A 16,345-nucleotide genomic window follows, 5' to 3' on the forward strand; every position below is an offset into this window, starting at 1 on the left:
CGCCAAATGAGATACCAATCTGCTGCAGCACGAAACAATCGCCGCGGGAGCGGCCACAACGGCTCTAAACGTTACGTGGGTGTGAACCCAAACATCGTCCTTCAAATGCAGTAGATTTTGATTCCTATCTAACACGTACCAGTCATTGCTTCAAATCCACCTCGAGCAGCTTCTTACGATGAACATCTTTCGCGTTCTCGATTTTAATCATGAAAGGCGATCGGGCGTTTGTTTAATGAAAGCTCAAAGAACCACTATTGTTTGAACTATTTTCAATACATACTACTGATGCGAAGGCTTCAGCGGAAACAGCGACTGCGTTACATGATGGCTAGAGCTTTGCTTTTTTTTTTTTTTGACAACAAACGTTTTTCAGGTCGCTGTTCGGGAAAGCAGCCCTATACAACAATATTTTGGCTGCCCCTGCCGTTAACACCCCATCGTATTCGGGTGAACTTCAATGCCTTTCAGGACAGTCTTGTTGTACGAGCTTGAACGCGTACACAAATCCGCGCTCATGGATTACCGCTTTACCGAAGCAACGGACGGCAGTATAGTAATTCCATTAGTGGCATCACGTGATGGTTTATCCAGCTGCGAGGCGTTTGAAGACTTTTTTTTTTTTTTGGCGCCAAGCGGATGTATCCGTCGGAGGTACATCCCAAGGGACATCCACGTCAACGATTCTTACGCTAACGATTTGCACCAGTATTAAAGTTAGGTCACTTAAAATTTCGGCTTTGGGATATCTCTGGTTAAACCACGCGTGAAAGGATGCATCCATCGCTTCGTTTGCTGCCACGCACCTCATGAGGATGTAGAAGTATCGCTGACAAATTAAAACTTTTAGCCTCTTTTCATAAACAAACCAGGACAAAGCAAAGAGGACACACGGATTGCACTTGTACGTGCGTGCTCTTTCTGTCATGCTTGTTCGCTTCGCGAAAACTGGCTAAGCCATGCACTAGTTCCCAATAAGCCAGCTAGCAGTTTTAAAACTACTTGGGGAAAACACGTCATCGAGGTTCTTCACCCAACGTTCACTAACAAGATATGATGCAAACGATAACTTCTGACGGAATTCATCTGCCGTATACACTCGCGCACTATTGGCAGATGGTGGTGCTGGCTATATGCTGGCCATGTATTGGCTAGTTTTATGCATTCGGCGTTACAGCATTGTCTTCAGCCGCAGGTGGCCACTCGAGTCGTTTCGACCAGTTCGTCAGAATTATCCATTCAAGCGCAACGGCTTCGTAAGACAATTGGGAGTTTTAGAATAGCGCACCGCGAGCCCTTGCGGCACGGTCGCTGCCACTGAGCATGCGTCGTAACGCGAGTCGGCGTTCGCGGACCACACGCAGAAAATCCGAAATCGCGTACGGTGATGGCGGCCCGCATGTGGCCCGCAAGCGCTGGTTTCGAGGCTACGGTGTCGCTGCAGTCGTGCGTTGCGGTTCGCAGCAGGGCAAACGCAATTCTAAACCTCTTATAGCGCCCGCAACGCCCGCAGCGCTTGCAAACGGTATTCTAAAAATTCCTAATAAAAGCGTCACACCGCGATCCCGTTCGGAAGAGCGAACTTTGAACGGACGGAACTTTGAAAACTCCACTTTCGCTACTTTTCTTCCGTTTCCTGCGCAACCTGCATCCCTTCACGGTGCAGCTATATTTTTTTTCCCTCAACGGTTATTTCTTTCTCCGCCGCATCACTCCGCTTCTTTGAAACGTACTATTTATTCGCGACATAGCGCGCTTTCTACCCGGCCTTTCTCTCCGATAGCATCAGGCAACACTTCTCTCTAGTTTTAAAAGAAGGCTTCCGCGATACGTCGCCAGCGTAAGGGTTATAGAAGCTCGCAACAGATGACGCTTTGCAAACAACGAAGGCTTGTTGGTTTACAATTCATCTTCCCATAGCGTTGATAAAGGCGGTTACCCTTGAACGCAGAGAGGCAGTATCAGTGTGGTGAAAAACAAAAAAAAAAAAAAAACGGTAAGGTGGATTGTAGCTGTCACTAGACAGTTATAGCGGGGCTTAAGCGAATAGCGTTACCGTGCAGCAGCAAACAAACGTTCGGTGCGGACAGCCTCTTATAGTTTTAGCGGAATAACGTTTACGTGTTTTACGTGCCCCAACTGGGACGGTGGCGCCACCTATCAGAGAGTTAATAGGTTAAATAACAGTAAAGAAGGAAACTAAAACCAGAATGTTTACCTGCATCCCCGCAGGAAGCAATGTTACTGGTTTTAGTAATATTAAAAGTAAATAAATATAAACCACGCACGAAACGCGAAAACATTTATGTTCCCGGTTCGCTTAAAGCGATCTTTAAGTTAGGCCTAGAGGCGTTAGAAATGTGAAGCTATCTCTAAATAAATAAATAGATAGATAGATAGATAGATAGATAGATAGATAGATAGATAGATAGATAGATAGATAGATAGATAGATAGATAGATAGATAGATAGACACACAAATTTATCTTGTACTCTGTCATCGAAGCCAACTGAAGGCAAGCGAAGCCATATTTATCAGTCGTTTGCAGCGAACGAAGTGATTTAACAAGTATACGCCAAAATCACTTCAAAGCGGGCGTCCAAAAGCGTCGCCGTGTTTTACGTACAAATACGTAACGCTAACATGTTTTAACCACGCTAACACGGTAACGTTAAATCTGAAAAATAGCGTGCGTACGGTGAGTGGCACGGGTGACGTACGTTGCTGCGCATGCGCACTCAGATACCGCTAGCCCGTTAAGCCCGCTATCCCGCTAAGCCCGGTAAACTGTAATTGTCTACTATATGCTCATAACTTCGGATGGAAGGGAGTGGTAAGGAACCGCAAGGAAGGAAGGAGTCACAGTTCTATTACAGAACTACACATTGATTGAGCAGAGGGCGGTTTTCGTCGTCATTACAATACCCTGATACGTGCCACACCCTTTCTGTTATCGATGTCTCATCAGCGCTACGTCATCATGGACTGTAACAAACCAACCTGCCCAGAAGTCTGTTCTCCTGTTTTTTTTTCTTTCGTTGTCGTAATTGTAGTCGCCATAGCAGTAGTAGTAGTAGTAGTAGTAGTAGTAGTAGTAGTAGTAATAGTAATAGTAGAAGTAGTAGTAGCAGTAGTAGTAGTAGTCATCTCGCAGGTCGCGTGGGGGGGGGGGGGGGTTGAATTAATAAATAAGTACCACGAAATGATGATCATACTGCTCGAAATAATAATAAGGATGCACGAGATCTCGTGAGCCAATCACATACGCTCGTGCACTTACAGCTTCAATATCGCACGGTTTTCGTCACATTTACCTAAAATTACCTACAGGGGACACTGGCGCTCCGATCGTTCAGCGATAATGGGAATCATGGGTACGACGTGGATTTGTCTAGTCTTCGTGCTTGGCGGGCAGCGTTTATTGCTGTGTTTTCGTTTTGTCGAGAAGAAAAGAACAAACCGTTTTTTTAAATTCATTTCGCGACTCAATTTGAAGTGGTGAGCCTAAAAGATCAAGGTGGTGAAGCGGAACTGGCCCGAACATTTGCCGATTGCTGTTTCATGACAAAGCAGCTTCAAGCCACGCGAAGCCAGAACGAACGTAAAGTACGAAGACTAGCCATGTCATATACCCATCATTCCCATGCTCGCTGAAGCGCCACGCATTTCAGCTTCCATAGACACTAGCGCCAGAGTTCCCTCTATAGTGTATATTTAGGAAACTCTATGGTTTTCGTCGCGAGTATCAGGCTCAATCATTTTCGTTTTTCTTTTTTTTCTTCACTGCGCGGCATACCTTACGCGTCAACGAGCGACGCTAGGCAGATGTTCCTCACCGCGGAAACGCAAAACAGGAGAGAGACACACAGGCCAAACGACGGGCCCAAATTAAAAGCTCCGGACCGGGATTACGACCTCCTATGTGTTTCGAAGGGGGAAAAAAAGACAGCGAACGTTTAAAAGCGTTGCGCTGAAACGAGACGGGAAAGCGCGCGGCGTTGGAAGGATGTGGGCGAATGCGACGACTGTGCAGAGACGCAAGAGAGCAACAAAAAAAAAAGTAATAATGAAAAACGAAAAAGAAAGGACCGTTAAACGGAAACGTAAAAAATAAAACATGTCAGTATAACTTACACTTCGAAAATGATACAGACCAGATGATCCGCAGGAGCAGAGACTGGGGGAGGAGGGGGGGGGGGGGTGGTAAGGAAAGAAAGACGGAGGTAGGAGGGTACGAAGTCAATACAGTTAGAGCAGCCAATGGAAGGTGCGATCGTAAAAGCAGTCAGGCCGGGTTATACGACGCAAGACGACGGCAGCACCAGCTATAGCGGACGACAACGGAAGACATTAAAATGCTGACGGGCGTTAAGGCTGCGGCAGGAAGGCGAAGGGGGATTGCTGGAAACGAAACGACATTGGAGAAAGAAAAGAAAAAAGAAACAAGGGAGGAAGACAAATAAACGCAACGGTTCCTTCGAGGCAAACTGTAAAGGCATGGCTTCGCAGTGAAAGCCCCTTGCAGGGTTGACGGAGTTTTCTTCCTCGGGAATGCAAGGCGCGCTCCAGAGGCATCCGTCGTTCGAGAGAGAACGGCGCGAGAGAGAACGGCGCGAGAGAGAACGGCGCGAGAGAGACGTTTGCCGAACGGGCCCAAGAAAATTTTCTCTGTTTTTTGTTTTTTGTTTTTGTTTTTTTTCCCTGCTCGAGAATGTGCATATGAGCGATGAACGAGGAACGTGCTACCACTTTGGCAGAGAAATCGGCGCTCTGTGCTCTCCGCGGAGGGGATAACAGAAATGGAAACAAGAAATAACGTCACCAACGCAAACACAAGATCTCTTCTTCCGGCATTTAGAAAAAAAGACGCCGCACATTTCAGGTGACGAAACCGAGGTTCGGCAGCCATCGAACTAAAGGAACGAAATGTCAATACAATACGATTTCACTACAACATTCAGTTCACTACCGTTTCTTCACCCACAGCGGTGGTCTTTGGTTATGCTGCCTGACTGTGGAACCAGAAGGTAGCTGGGTCGAAATCCGGACCGCAGAATACATGCTTCAGTGCTAAAGGTTCATTTTTTTATGGTTTATGTTTAGGTACACGTTAAAAGAAACCCAGGAGGTCGAAACTTCTCAATCGCTTCACCAAAGAACCCCCCCCCCCCCCCCCCATAAACATGTATTTATTTTGTGACGCAGACCCACGACTATTATAATTAAATAGTCCATTCCGATGTGTATATCTCACACCAAACAAAGAGAAAAAAGACAATATGCATTAACATATATTAATAAAGATAAGCGATTCAGCATCGAACGGAAATATCAAAACTTGACAGAGCTCGCATCTAGCATCGCGTACAATGGCGCACGGACCGGGGACATGAACCTTCACGTACCATTGCGAAGGCTCAACATTATTTTTTTTTAAAGCGGAGCGTAAAAGTTGGAGCTAACTTAAAGTACAGACGAAAGCCTTCTCTACTTAATTTCTTTTTTTTTCTTTTTTTTTATTCCGAGCCTGCGCTTCTAAGGCACGCTCGTAATTAAAAGCGATTCCCCGGCCAAAGACGCCAACTCTTTCAGCGACCGCGGTTCGGAGAGCGGCGCGCACGCCGCTTCATAAAACGCCGTCGTAGAATATAACCGACCGGAAGCGAAGACAGATTGAAGAAGTCTATAGCTTCCCCCTGCCGAAGCATTTGTTTGATTTTCTTTTACTTTTTCTTCAACTCTTCTGTTTTTATGTGACAGAAATCGTCCGTTGTCGCCTCCCCCGCTCATTCGGGGTGCGCGGTTGGAAGTTTTACGACTTGGCTGGAGTTGGCTCAAAACCTTGGCTGCAATGTTAGGGGTGCCGTCGAGGCCAGCGACGAGCGATGCGGAAGTGAGAGGGTGACGTTCCTTTTGTGAGGCAGAGGAGGAGGAGGCGCAGGTCATCACTAATAAGTGAGCGAACATACGTGTATGACCGCTCAGAGAAACAAGAAAGGAAAATTGAATTAAAATAGATGGAAGATTTACTGCGTTTAAACTGTAAAACTTACACTTATTATAAGTGAGTGCAGTGAGTGAGTGAACGAGTAAGTGGAGCGAGTGAGCAGTGCGTGCGTGCGTGCGTGCGTGCGTGTGTGTGTGTGTGCGTGTGTGTGTGAGTGAGTGAGTGAGTGAGTGAGTGAGTGAGTGAAACTCTAGCGGTCACTGTCGATATTCTAAGCCGGCCACTAAGCCACGGACACCCAATCAAAGGACATCGGTTAATCGAGCGGCCCAGTCTAGCAAGTCTAGTATGTCCGCTTTCTCTCACTACTTCTGTTTTGACACTACACCAGTTGTACACGGCTAACTGTGTCGCAAATCTCCCAACAGTCCTTTCATATTATAAAAAAAACGTAGATAAGTATAATTGGAAATATGGTGCAATTTATAACAGCATGAAACTAAATAGTAAAAAGAGAGTGCAGACGCGCGTAGACAAGCACATCTAAACTCGACACGTTGCAAGGCCAAGCCATTTAGGGCGACGACGCCAGGAGAGCCCCAGTCTCAAGACCGTCGTTTCATCGCGACCACACCCAGAGCTGCAGACCCTGTAACGCTGTCATACATATCTCGTATGCGAGTAATAAAATGCACGCACGTAGAAATAATCCGCGCGAATCGAGGCGAAAGGAGAAGGATGAGAACACTTGAGAGAGAGAGACGAAGACTGTACGCATGAGGAGTTCGGCGGCGCAAATGATATTCCCTTTAGCTCATCCGAGACGCGCGGATGCTACTGCGTCTGCGATGAGACGGCGCGACGGCCGGGGAGCGAAATAAAAACGGATACCGGCGTGTTTGCATCCCTGCATACGCGCCGAGCCGCTTTGAGGCAATCGCCCTACTATACTATATATACGGGAGAACCCCCCCCCCCCCCCTACACGCGGTCTACGCGAGGAAAGGGTCTTCCGGGAGCACCGCCGTCGTTTTATTGGCGCACCTAATTTACGGCCTTGTTTAGGGCTTCGCCCTCCTAACGAAGCGAGTCCCGGATTGGACGCGGGGCTAAAGCTTCGGCGAAGACGACGTTGTAAACTCCGCAGCAGCGCCGGATGCTGAAAGCAAGCGAGCTACGCGGGAGCAATTTGACGCGAGACGAAATAAAAATAACAAAAAAAAAGAGGGGACACGCTCTAATAATACTAACCGTTGGTCCAAAGACAGGCCTGCGCTATTAAGGCCGCCAGTGTTTGAGCTGTCCACACTTTTTTTTTCGTTTTCTTAGCCAATGAGGGGGGGGGGGGGGCGACCAGCTGTCAGGTTATGATTGACGTCATCCTTAAACGCTTTTCGCTGATTGGCACCGGAGAAAACGACGAGCCATGTTCATCTTCTGTCAGCGCTACTTCATTTAATTTTCCCTTTGCTTACACTCGCCTGATGAACAACGTCATAAAACTCGGGAGTGTACGAAACGATAAACAAAAATCTTTCGCTGCTGTTATTTCCGGCGCACATACAAACGTCGTCACATAGGAAGTGGTGCATTTCTTCAGCTTGTACTCTTACACACACACGCGCGCACACACACACACACACACACACACACACACACACACACACATATATATATATAGTGGTATACAATAATGAGACCTGCAACTTTGACGTAAATCAAGCTATTGTTAAATTGCGACAGCTAGAATGTTTAGCTAATTGGACATCAATATATACGTTGAGGCTTCGCGAATGCATTGCTTGCTTGCTTTCTTGCACCCACGTTGTGGCTCGTACCCACTACGGTGGATTGGCCATAAAACTGGCGGTTAATGTAATGAGGGAAAGGAGTTTCAAATTTTGATGGATAACAATAATTATTAAGTTATCTAAGAAATAGAAAATGGGCGATCATGAGGTTACCTACGAATAAAGTAGGTAAATAACTGTTAATTTAAATGAACAAATAAATCATACTTCCAAAAACTATAATTTCATTATAAAAACCTAACAAGCAAACAACCACATTTTCCTTTTCTTTCTCTGTACTGACACAAGCTGGAGTTCAGCGAAGAAAGAAGGGGCTACATTGTAAAGCGAACCAAAACACTGTTAAGTTCTTAACAGTCGCAATAGACATCTCGCCCTGTTGTAGAAACAGCCACATGGGCATATTAGCGAAATACACTTTTTAGGGGAACTTAGCTGGTCTCTCACGACATTATTTAACTCTTAATGAATTCGCTCACTCATTTATTCGTTCGTTCATTCATTTATTCACACATTTCTTTCCTTCCTTCCTTCCTTTGAGTTTTCGTTTTTTGCCACTTCATTTATCGTCCATCTAACTGCGGTTATTTAACCAGTCATTTCATATTACATCCCATCAGCGCCTTCTCGCCAACCCCCGCAAACGTCAATGAGTATAGCTTCGGCATCTGTATGCACTTTCAATTCCCTTCTCCCCATCTGGGACAGCAAACCGGACGCCCAAATTGTTGGTCAGCCTTAGACCTTCCTCTTCCTCGTACGGACTGCCCGTCTGTCTACCTCTTTTCTTCTCAACGTGATCTCACTGCCGTTGACAGCAAACCAAACCCACAAACTGGGTCTCAGCAGAGGACAGTTTTCACAGCCGCATAGTCACTGCACCTTCTGCGAGAACACGTCTTGCAGTGCACGCGCAAGCCAAGTGTCGTCCCTCGAAATCGCCGCCTGAATTAAAGAACCGCGTCGGAATAACGAAGGAACGCTTTCGTCTCGATTGCCCACTTCACCCGCCGTTGACTCAAAGACACGCACTCGGGCCAGTTCGAGACGCGATCGAGACAGTGGAACGTGACCGTGCGCACACGTCGTTCACGCCCGACCACCGCTGGTGTCGCTACGGGCGCTTCGCTCCGCGTTCGCGAAAAGGACGAGCCCTTTTCTCTTTATCAGACGCGGCCTTCGCTTATTAACTTTGAATCAACGATAAAAATTCCACTACGTTCCCCGTTATATCGACGTGACGCCCTTCTTCCGGGTTGGATAGCACGCCGTCTTTACATACACGAACTGGAAGGAACTAAAAAGCGAGGTAATTAAATTATAATATAGTACAAAGAACGCCATTTCGAAAGGTGGGAGAGATATGAAACTCGTTAATTCCACGATTTCAAGCAGAAGGAAAGCAACGCGATAGACAAGAGAGCCATGAAACCAGATGGTACTACTATTCAAAGCTTACAACTGAGGTTGCTTTTTTTTTAGCTTCTTGAACTAGCTATATTCCGAGACGTCTCGGTAGCAGGATTGCCTCTTCTGCGTTCGCTGTATTCGTTAAACGCGCACCGCTGATTGTGAGGGCGCATTTAGGCGACGCTCGGCTTCTTCGTCGGTGCCGCGATAACGAAGACTCAGCAGCCAGCGGCGGCTAGCAACGCGCCACGAAAGGAAAGGCGACACGACCAAGTTAATTACGCTCGTTAGGCACGCTGCTGGGACCAGACGTCCAAGGGGGTTCCCGTTCCGACAAACGGACAAAGCTGCCTTCGAGTGGCGCGATGTCTTTGGAACAAGATATCTTAGTGCGAACCCACTCACAGCCGCAGCCAAAGGAGCGGCGAGGCGTCTTCACGGCAGTTCTATCAGAAAAAAAAAAAAAGAACCGGGCGGGTCAGCTCTGCAAAACGGGCTCGTTGTAAAGATTGGCTCCAAAAGTATACGCAATCAACCACAGGAGATCGAAAATAGTCGGACAGCAATGTCGTGTTAGTCTACCCTTGGCATGATGCCAACAGTGCAACGGTGCAGTACAAGAGCAGTCATACATTTTCTACAAGCCACTGGACTGGATGCGCGTCCGTAGAACTGCGCCAACCTGTGAGAATTACATATTCACCTCTTTAGCTGCCCACCGTCATCCACTACTCCTTTTCTTCCCCAATACCCTTCCCCGGTGTAGAGTAGCAGTCTAGGGCATACTATCGTTCAGGGCGACCTCTGCCTTTCCGCGAATAAATTTCTCTCCATCTCACTCTCTCTCTCTCTCTCTCTCTCTCTCTCTCGTCTACCCTGTGCAGCCATCGCCGTGGTCGTCATAGTAGTAGTATATAGTAACATCAGCTGTTGTACATTTAGTAGTAGCAGGCGGCACGCAGGTCAACTGGAAAGAGGGGGCACGGGTTTAATAAACTAAGAGTAAAACGAAGTGATAAAACAATGATGATCGATACGGTGAGGATAATACACGTGATCTGGTTGGTCAATCACATTTACACTCGCGCGTCCGGAACTTCGCTGTCCAACAGTTATCGCGACTACAATGGGGTGTTTTCTCTCTCTCTTACAAAATTGTGACAACGTAAGCTAAAGACGTTCAATACGTTCTGTGTTACTGCCGCAACGACTTGTTCTTAGAGAGAGAGTCTCCAAGAGGCGCCAGGTGATTCACGACGACTGCGCTCTGCTGGTGTTCATGAATGTTTATGAAGTCGACTGGCGGCATCAAAAACATTTCGAATGTGTGTATCTGTGAATGTGTTTACTATCTCCGAGTTCAACCACAGGCTATCCCTCAACACCAGGAGAAGGAAGCCATGTAGGCCATCAGATCTCTATAGGCTAACATTTACAACAAATAATTTGAAACTTTCTACCTGTCACTACATCCTATCATACACGAACGCAAGTGAACCAAAGCCGAGTTGAAAATGAACTCTCCTAACGCCTCCTCCCTTCCCCTATTCAAAACCCCGACACCCCTAAGTACGGTTACCACGGTGCCCGTGGTCCCCGAGGTAGAACGTGCACTTCAAACCCACGCCCGGCGTAACCAAATCACGAGATCATACGTCTTTGCCATTCCTTGAACAGCGCTCTTTATTCGTGGACCGATATCGCCTACTATTCCTTCCTTCATCTACGTTAAAAATAAGCCCAAAGGAACGTATACTACATGACGCGGAGTGCTCGGACGTGTCCAAACAAGACCGTACAGGTATGTCACCCGAGTGAAACCCGAAAGGACACTCATTCCTTTTCCCCCATTCTCTTTATGCGACACGAAAGCGAAAAGCGAACGGTTCGGCAAAAGAAGGGCATCAGTGAAGATAAGTAATCCGATGGAACGGGACAACGGAAAAGCCATCTTCCCCTTACCCCCCTGTACAAGTTACAGCGTCGCCTTCAAGAGCCTGTCCGATTCCAGGGCCGAAGGCAAAGCGCCACGGCTGTTCCATTTTACAGAGATTCTCAGCGCCCGCCGATGACGGGAAAATAATAGACCCTGACAGCGAACCGCGATGGACAAGAAGGAACGCCCGCGACGCCCATCTAAAGAGGAAAGTTAACTTCACGAGAAAGAAAGAAAAAAAAGAGAAAGAAGTGTGATCAAAAAGAGGAGACCGGCGACACAGCACATAGTGTGTGTTTTTCTTACTTCCATTTTATTTTAGGTATTAGAAGGTTCGAGATACCACGGTAGACAACCAGGCGTCTTTCCTCACGTACATTTACTTTTCTTTTTTTCACAGGAGGGATCTTGTAAGGAAAAAGGTGGACGCGGACGTCATCTCGCAACTTAAAGAAACGATCGGGTGAAAGGTTTTTTTTTTTCGGGAGACGACATCAAAAACGATACGAGCGCCGAACAACAACGATACTACGGCGCTGCGAGAGAAGAAACACCGGGGCGACAGCACTTTGTCCGGCCAAATGGAATCTGCCGCAGTGAGTTCGTAAACTGAAGAAAGACGGCACAAGAAGAAAAGTTGCACACGGCTGACCATTCGCTTCACTGCGAAGCTCAGAGGAGGACTCCAGGATATCTTAGAACAATGGACCCCCCCTCCCCTCCCTTGAGTAAGGACAGGGTACACCCGTGCACCAGAACTTCAAGGCCTGGCGCGTCGCATCGAAGACAATGTCTATACTTAATAACATTATACGGTACGGAGCGCGCCTAGCGAGGCTAACGCGACTTTAACGTCGTTACGCATTTATGAATTCCCTGACTGTCCCTGTGCTCAGTAGCCGCTGTACTCGGCTTCTCCTGCGAACAACTCTGCACGAAGCGAAAGTAACGCGCACAGCTACGATTCGGTCAACGACAAAGCAGTGAAACACACTTTCCGCTGACACTGTCACTATTAATGATAGCCTAGTGTCCGTTTATACATTAGCTTAAATCGTATAATACGAAGTTCATGTCTATGAATTAGATGTACTGACTGGTTCTTCTTAAATTATTTATTTTTCTGTAACCCCTAGTGATACGAAGTGGGAAAAAAAAAACGAGCGAATTCCGCCCCCCCCCCCCAAAAAAAATGTTTTTCTGTTTTTTTTTTCGGCGCAGTTGGAAAAATTCGCCAAAATATCTGTGGGGTAAAACGTACATAAATAGAGCTTAGGCAACACTCAGCGTTTAACGTGAAACCAAAACGTCGCACATGATACTAAAACACCACACTACGGCTGACTACTCGCCATTGACACCACATAAACTCTGCTGGTCGTTCAGGTGTCGTCATGATGGCGGTGGTTTCTGATGTTTTGGTACCCGTTATTGAGCACTTTTAGGGGCGAAGCTCCTTACACCATGGGTTTTTCGTCCCGTGTCGTCGTAGTCGTCGTAGTAGCCAGTTGCACTGCATTGCGGGTCAATAAAAACGATGTCACAGCATATCCACAGAGTGAGTGATTGTGATTGGGGCGAAGCATCCATCCGTCCATCCGCCTGTACGTCCATCCATTCGTCCGTTGCCTGCTTTATAAACAGCTGCTCTACCGTGGCCCTGTCGAAGCAACGTGGAAAGTTACTTCGTGTGACTCCGTTACTTCAACGGATTCTAACCAACTGGCCCACCTTGCGGTACTACTCAAATGGTTACTTATACTCTGCAATAAATCAACCAATATCTCCATCGTCCTAATTGCAAAAAAAAGAAAAAAGAACCCCGCGCAATTGTTTGGCAAACAGGAACCGACACAATTACGCAACGAAGCGAGGCGCTCTTACAACTACCGAACGTCGGAGCCGAATAAACAATCTACCAGCGATGAAAAGAAAATGCAACCAGTGACGTATAGAAAAACCGAATGAGATATACGTGACGCTTCTCCCATCATCGCACGCAAGCACTCTGACCTGTCACGTTTAGAAAGCCCCGTTCCATCTCGCGTCGACGCACGGGGTCGCCGTGAGGGGGCGCCAGCTACCCACTCGGCGCGGAACTCTTGCAGGAGGAAGGCGGCGGGTAGCGGAAAACGAAGTGCCTTCCCGACTCGGTTCGAAAATATGGCTCTATATATATATAAGCGTACGAGCGCACGCAATACACGTAGTACGAGAGCTTCACGGGAGAGACTCTGTACGAACCCTGGACGCCCGATCCATCAGGGAGGCTCGGACGCTCTTTTCTATCCGCTGGAAGCAGAAGCTCGCCATCCCGCGCGATAACCTGGCTCTCTCCCACCTTCCGGATGCGGCTTCCAAAGAACGCGTTGCGTAAGCGGCGCTATCGCGGAGGAAAGGATGAGCAACAAGCGTATTTTTTTTCGGGAAACGTCAAGCGACGCTGTATGTAGGTATATGAAGAAGCGAGAAGTCGGAGGGCAACGACTCCCTGAATTGTCGGACTGTGCTACAGTGAAGAAGTCGGCCTAATGAAACCCGGTTTTAGGAAGCTCCCGACCTGAAAAAGAAATTTCCATCCCACGACAGGTATGGTTAGAAAGTCCTTTCGGGTATTCCTGTTTGGTGGAGGTATGTAGATTTAAACGGGTTTAATTGGGTTCAATGTTGTCATCTAACCGAGTTTACGAAGCGAACTTGATTATAACCCTTCTTAACGAACTTCTTCCTTAAATAAGAGTTGGAAAAAGCTTTCCCCCCATTCCAGAAATACAACAGTTTCGAAAATCACGTTGAACGTCATGGATTTGCCTGATGCGACGTCTTCTTGTCAGTACTGACCCTCCCCCCCCCCACCCCCCGAAAGCTTTCTGCACGCAAAGTGGTATTACCCCGCCGACGGGATTAAAAGCTTTGGAAGCTTACTGCACTTCACGCGCTCTTTGCATTATCTCGGTTATCCGCACACCTCCTGCGAATTTCGTCCTGTTACGCCAATGTATAAGCAACCACGTGACTTTGAGTTCTATGGCGGTCCGATTGAAAGAACAGCTTCCGGATGCAAGTCCAACTGAAAAGATCTCCGACCCCGAGCGCACTGCACCCACTGCGTCCTGTAACTCACGGAGTTGCTGCGAGTCCTTGAAGGTGGTCCTTGAAATCGGCACCCCAGAGCAGTGTGAATATCTACCGCTCCAGCCGAAATCCCCGACTATTAATTTGGCACGCCGAGATTCGCTCTGCAGAAGCTCGACGGCACACGGCTAAGAATGACCCCGCATCGGGTGCAGTATTCTCTTTCACGCCCATCCTTCCTTTCCCTCTCGCTATCTCTCTCCCCACCCTTCTCAGCACGCCATCCCGCAAGCCGGCCCTCCAAGGCACTCCATCGGTTTAAACGTATGGTTATCCGGTCCGCATGGCACAGACGTGATTCCCATCCCGGATTCCCGCCATGCTTGAACCATTTCCCTCAGAACCGCGGGGTAAAAAAAAAAAAAAAAAAAAAAAAAACCTCACGCGTTCCTTACGGCAAAAACGGAGGCAAAGGGGGAATATTGGAGGACACCGAAACCCAATTTCATCCCCCAAGATAAAGCAGTGGCCTATAGGCATATACACGTCTTGAGCGTAGAAAAAAAAAACAACACAACACAAAGAAGGTCTTCCCTAGAGAGCCTTCAACGAATTTTTCGCCATCTCCCCCATTTCCTCACGTTTTCCTCACTGCAGATATATCCGGCTGTCGGGGAAAGAAGGTTTTCTTTTTCCCGAATCGGTGCGGACGGCCGAGGAATAAAACAACAATCCCCCTTTCCCCGTGTGCAGTATATCCGGTGGCTCACATCGCGGCGAGCCGAAAGGAAGAAAGATAGCATTGCCGTACGGCATTTCTTCCCTATCGGCATACGACAACGAAAAAATACCATCTGTATGTGTATTCAAAGAGTACATACCTAAGAATTTAAGGAATGGAGGAAAGAATCGGGGACGAACTCGAAAGAGAGGAGCGAATAGAACCGAACGACGTACAGATTATGCGGAGACCCTATTCTTCCCCGCGGGTTTCTTGTTGTTTTTTCCTAGTTTCTGGTGCGTTTGTCACTGCAAGGATCGGACGTTCACTGGTTCTGGAAAGACCGCGCAACTATAAGGCAATAGAAATAAAGGAAACAACAAGGAAGTAAAAAAAAAGGCTGCGCCGAAAAAATAAATAAAATAGACTAAAAGTGAAACAATTGGGGAAACAAAGGAGTATATAAAACAATAATTTATTCATTTATACCTAACAATTTCGGCTGGTGGACCATCCTTCCTCGTCGAAAATTCGGGGGTTTCGAACCTTCCCTACCCGGCTACGCCCATGCTAATGCTTGCCACTGTCCGCCTTTCATTTGACTCCAATAGTAAGCGAAAAATATTCGGCAGATCCCACGTATTTGGGAATTGACGTTATGCGAAGCATGTGGAGGGAAGGTGACCGTGTTGCAATTTTTTCATTGAGCGACACGTCATGAAATGACGCTAAATGTACACATAAATGGTGCACACACAGACATGCGTTGAAGAGTTGCAGGTGTTTATATAACCAGCTGTTTGTTTGCACTTGCGCTACGATGCCAACTGGAACATGCTTATTAGCAACACCAGAAGCTGATATGAAGCGCTCATGCTTGAGATGGTGCTGACCCTTGACACTGCTACATAAATAAGCTACAGCGCATGGCAACTAACCACAATTGACGTTAACCCGACGTGACGGCTGGCTGTATCAAAGGAGTAAATATGTAATGTTTATAAAATTGGGTAGGCTGCACTACAACCACTATTGACGCTTGCACGAGTACGCTACCGCGATAAGTACACGGGTTGTCCCACGTAAATTCTGCCGAAACATTGAAACATAAAGGTGCATCACATGCGAACTTAACATAACACACACTATTAACAGAATCCTGTAGATACTGAAGTCTCTTCTTTTTTGTTGTAATGAATTTATTAGTTACATATAAATACCAACTGCATGTTCTTCTACGTTTAATGACGCAGCACTTTCAAGAGTCCATAAAAAGAAATAATAGACCTCAGAGTTTTACGTGGCCTACGACGTTCTAGAAACAGGGGGTGAATGCTGAGAAAGAAACCTTGCTCATAGGTTTTTCTCGTTCGCAGAAAACTTTCACGGCTCTTTGCACTTCGTGCACCGCGAACGAGCCCGCGCATTCCAAGCCTCGACAAAT

At 47.2% G+C, this 16,345-nt stretch overlaps 1 protein-coding gene across 1 annotated transcript in view; it reads right to left on the bottom strand.

Annotated features, from left to right (window-relative positions):
• Ephrin (ephrin) overlaps positions 1 to 16,345 on the bottom strand; it is a 278,014-nt gene that overhangs the window by 137,005 nt on the left and 124,664 nt on the right. The gene's annotated exons all lie outside the window — the stretch shown is intronic.

This window comes from Rhipicephalus microplus, chromosome 10, assembly GCF_043290135.1.
Source record: "Rhipicephalus microplus isolate Deutch F79 chromosome 10, USDA_Rmic, whole genome shotgun sequence".
Classification (NCBI taxonomy): domain Eukaryota; kingdom Metazoa; phylum Arthropoda; class Arachnida; order Ixodida; family Ixodidae; genus Rhipicephalus; species Rhipicephalus microplus.